The sequence below is a fragment of the Panicum virgatum genome, chromosome 6K (assembly GCF_016808335.1).
Source record: "Panicum virgatum strain AP13 chromosome 6K, P.virgatum_v5, whole genome shotgun sequence".
Taxonomy (NCBI): Eukaryota; Viridiplantae; Streptophyta; class Magnoliopsida; order Poales; family Poaceae; genus Panicum; species Panicum virgatum.
This window is the reverse complement of record NC_053141.1, coordinates 28,870,449-28,875,269: the sequence shown is the minus strand read 5'-3', so window position 1 is coordinate 28,875,269 and position 4,821 is coordinate 28,870,449. Positions and strand designations below refer to the sequence as shown.

The 4,821-nt window shown below is 46.8% G+C and overlaps 1 long non-coding RNA gene across 3 annotated transcripts; it reads left to right on the top strand.

Moving 5' to 3' along the window:
* The first annotated feature begins 376 nt into the window (after positions 1–376).
* Positions 377–3,811, top strand: LOC120712171. Of its 3 annotated transcripts, none has more exons than XR_005690738.1 (4): positions 377–1,386; positions 1,613–3,092; positions 3,235–3,342; positions 3,523–3,811. It is a non-coding gene; the product is annotated as an uncharacterized LOC120712171 (long non-coding RNA). The 3 variants fall into 3 exon arrangements; XR_005690739.1 differs by having other exon boundaries at positions 3,235–3,419; XR_005690737.1 differs by having other exon boundaries at positions 3,235–3,811.
* The last annotated feature ends 1,010 nt before the right edge of the window (positions 3,812–4,821 follow it).

The following is a 4,821-nucleotide window of genomic DNA, read 5'->3' as shown; positions in this document are numbered from 1 at the left end:
CGACGCCAGCTGCGAGGCGAGCGCACACGCGTGGAGGAAGGGTGGCGCGGTGAGGCCAGCTACGAGGTGAGAGCGTGCGGGCGGAGGAAGGGTGGCGCGGCTAGGGCAGCTGTGAGGCGAGCGTAGGCGGAAGACCGGCGGCCCGGCTCCTAGCTTGCGCGGGGTGCGGGCGGAGCAAGGATCCGCGGCGGCGCGGGCGGAGGGAGGGAAGTAGCAGGGGTATTTTGGACCATACGAAAATACACGGGTCTACGAGTGGGTCCAAGAACATAAAAGACGTATAAAATGGCACAGTTCAAAAAAAAGAATTGTAATGGTACGATTCAAAATGTGTGAATTGTAATGGTATATCTCATAACTTCAAAAATTGCGGTGGCACCAATAAAAAAACCCTTTTTTACCTCCCCTCTCTTCCCTTTCTCTGTGCTGGTGGATCTCCCCCATGTGCGCCCGTGGAAGCTCCGGCGGCGGCCCGCTCGCCCACCTCCCGCACGCGCGCTCGGCCGAGGGACCTCCACCGGCCGCCCTGCCGCGCTCGCCGTCGGGCCAAGGCTCCCCGCAGCCGGCGTGCCACCATCGCGGGAGGCCCTCCGCGGCCGCCGTGCGGTGCTCGCCGTAGAGGCAAGGCCCCCCGCAGCCGGCGTGCCGCCGGGGTCCGGATCTACCCTCTCCCTCGCCGGATCTAAGACTCCCTTCGCTGGATCTGCGTCGACGCAGGGTTCTGGCGTCTGGGAGATGGAGGAAGCAGTTGCACATCGCCGCCGGCGGCGCGGGATCAGGCGGGGAGGAAGGACGAACACGCGCCGGCGCACCGCTGCTCAAGTGCGCCCACCGCCGCAGCCCCACATGCGTGCCATGGGTCGTGGCTGCCCGCGCCGGCTATCGTAGCCCCACCTGCAGCGACGACGATGAGGAGCCCGTGCCCAGCACCACCGTCCTCGCTCGCCGCGCCCCGTTCTCCCCGCCCGACGTCAAGCCGCCCCTGCTCGCCGAAGACAGGTCGCGGTGCGGAAGACCGGTTGCGGCGGCGGCTCGCGTCAGGGGCTCGGTCGTCCGCTTGGGCGCTCGGCCGGGCACCCAGGACGCCGCACGGACCCGTGGTCCCAGTCCGCGGAGGCGGGGGCGCGTGCCGCCGTGCCGGTGCCCCGGCGTGGCCGCGTTGCGGCGGGTGGCCGGGCGCGCCAGAGTCTGTACGGGTGTTGCGTATGCTCGGCGGCCGTCCAGTGGCCTGCGGCCTGCCGCCCAACTGCTGCCGGCCTGCCGCCTGGGCTGCCTGCCGTGCGCCCGTGCTGGCAGCACGCAGGCGCAGGCTCAGGCGCTCAGCGCCTTGCCATCTAAAGAAGAACAAAAGAACTGAAGAAGTGAAGATTGAAGAAACCAAGAAGGGTATGGAACTTCAAAACTTCTGACCCCAATTCCAGCAATTTTGCAATGAATTTATTTAATTCAGGAATTAAATCTCCAATATTTGTCAATATTTGGTAATGATATGCTATGTTGAGAAAGAGATATTCAGATGCATCACTAATGATAAATTCATAGCACGGGCACCTCTCTGTTTTATCGCTTCTGTGCTCGTAATTCCTAAAAAATGAGCTGTCTTTTCCCCTAGGGCTTTGGAGATTGCCAAGATGAAGAGTAGATTTATCATTCTTTGTGTTAAGGCCTGTCTAATGGCTCAGCTAGGAGCTGCCAATGTCGTGCTAATGGGGAATAATCTGACCTTGTCTTTTGACGACATCGAGGCAAGCTTTGGTAAGCCCCACACGCCTTAAAATCATTTAACTTTGCCAGATTACCAACTGCTAGCGTTGGATGGCACATTTCTTTTCATGACTTGCCTCTAGGCTGAATTTCTATATGACCATGTTAATGTCCAGAGTTTGACTTCCTTTACAAAGCTTGCCAACACAAAATCCATGACCATATATATTTTTTGTGTTCATGTCTAGAGAAGTAGTTTGTTTCAAAAACTGATTGAACGATGCTAGGTATATTTTCCCCCTTCTGTCCTTGCTATTTATTCTCCTTGCTAAGCTGCTTGACCTTTTTCAAAGCTTGCCAAGAAGTGAGTAGATCTTGCTGTTTGACCTTTTCTCTATTTGATTTTATGAGGTGCATCATTTTGAATGTGAAACTAGCTGCCATAATAATGTTAGAAGTTGTCTTTGCTAATGGGTGGGTTCAAGATAACTATATTGTTAGAAATTGATCTAAGCTATTAGGGATCGGTAATTCTTTATTACAACTATCTTACTGTTATTTCTTTCCAGCAAACTAAGTTAGGCTAGGTCAGTTTTCATTTTTCAGATTGTACTGCAACAACTTGAATGGTGCCGAGGATTAATTTGAGGGGGTTAATAGTTTCTCTTTATTACCTGGCTGTTAAGCTTGAGACCAATAATGCACGAGAACCGTGTAGACAATGCATGATCCAATCCTAGGATTGTCATAAAAAGCATACTCCAGATTATATAAAAAAAGAGTGGGTTATGTTGAGCTTGGCTGTCAGAAGATGCATCTGCTGACACCTATATTGCTCTTATCCTTCAGGTTACTATTGTGCTCAAGATGTTTTAGGCAAAAATTGATGAAGCGGCACTACTAATTCCTGTGCTTGAAGATTTTTTTTTTCTTTCCTTTAATTCTGGGCGAAAGAAATATTTTCCGGGATATCATCTTGTAAAAACCAATTTAGGGTTCATTGCAATATGAAAAGCTTTTTTATTCCTTTATCTGAATCATTCAATCATCAAGCAATGAGGGAAACTGAGTTGTGATGGTAGATTGTGAAATCCTGTTACTCCATATGTAGTCTGAATATATGTTGCTCATATTAAAGCATGTTGCACCAAATGGCAAAGTAAACTTTGAGAAAAGGCCAAGAGGAAGGCATATATATGATATTTGAAGGAGAGATAATGCACCGCATAGATCATTGCTTGTACCCAATTTTAGTGTAAAACTAAGCTATTTTGTGTACACTTTACATGTACATTTGTATCTAAATCATTTTATGGTTAATGACATATTTGTACCATTTGATGGTGTGCGACTTCTGTGGATGCTGCATCAGAGATGCTTGCTGACAAGTATTCCCTCCATCTGCTACATGAAACATCTGTTTATGCTAAATTTGCAGTGTCATCTATTGCAAGACTCATTATGTGTATTTCCATGAACTTCTTCCAAGATTTCAGATGGATTCATATTTCGCTCTTATCCTTTGCATAGGTATTGCATCCCATTGCTGATTCTATCACTATCAATAAAAAGATCTGAATCTGGTGCTTTTTGTGACACGTCATGCTTGTAGGTACAACTTATGTACAGCTTATGCAGGTACAGTTTAGATGTATCTTTATGTTTAGTTCTGAGATGAACCACTTTCTTGGTGGTATATAGTGAGAATGAGCGAGGTAGCATATGTTTTATACCAGTTCATACAGCATAGTGCAATGTATTTTCTAGACTGTCTTTTGGCAATTTGTTGACTAATCTGTTCATTTATGCTTTCTACAGGCTATCGTTCTCATGCTCGGGCTTTGTTGAAAGTATTAATCGTAATCAGTGATCAGTGAGGAGCCAACGGTGCTCCGCCGTCATGGTCGTGTGCTTGCTGTGGCTGTACTGGCTCACGACGTGGGGTTTTGCTGGGGAGGGGGGAGGGAAAGGTGATGATATTCAATATCAATGGCATGTCTAATGTTTTGCCTAATTTGAGTTTTGTGACTAATGTTTTTTAAAAAAAATACACTGGGTCGATGATTTTATATTATGAGCAATATAAGCATTTTAAATTGATTGATAATTTTTTTTGACACGAATTGATTGATGATTTTCATTTGCATGGATATGATCAGTTTATTCTTAAATATGGAAACATATTTTGTCTTTTGGTTGTTTTGATATGCATAGATAAGGTGTCACTCATAGTGATAGCATGGGCAAGCTACTTCAACATATAATAACTACATTTTACATCTTTGCGTGAAACATATTTTTCATTTTGGACTATGGATGTGTTGTTTTGTGCACATCTGAAATTTTTCCGTGGCGTTAGCATGGGCATCTTACTAGTGTCACATTAGGGAAAGGATATTACAACTCACCTATTATTTTATTTTCCTCTAAAGTGTCAAGTGTCTATTTTATTTTCCTCTAAAGTGTCAAGTATCAACCCATGTCAATGCATTCACGTTATAGTTAATAGTATCACTCCGGCAGGCGGCTACTCAGTCAGCTTGAGATGCAATGGCCGCTTCCAAACATGTTAGTAATGCTGAATTGCTGATGGTTCTTACTGCACAAATTCGTCACGTTTGAACGGTGTTGACACCCAAAATTGGCACGATTCAGGTTTTCTGGACGATCTGGACAGACCGGTCAGACCTCTCGTACAAACCGGTCCGACCGGTCAAGAAATATTTGGCAAATCGTCAATTGGTCTATATCATTGCGTAGATCTCGTCGAGACGATCGAAATGCATATATAGAACGTCCAATTTGGAGTCCGGATGAGGAAGTTATGCCTCCCGGAAGACCTGGATCTGGTCTGACCAGTCAGACCGGTTCAGGGGCGGTCAGACCGGTCCAAAACGCCCAATCCGAGTTAGAAGTTGTATTTTGACACGAGATTTATTAGGGTTTCGACTCCTAATGGGTACAGACCTCCCCATCCTATATATATCAAGGGCCACGGCCGATTGAGGGTAATTCCAATCGATTCAACAAATCATACCTTAATTTTATCCTCTAAACCCTATCTTTTTCAACCCCATCTTCTGTTCTTCACTCGTCTCTATGGCGTTCGATGACGTT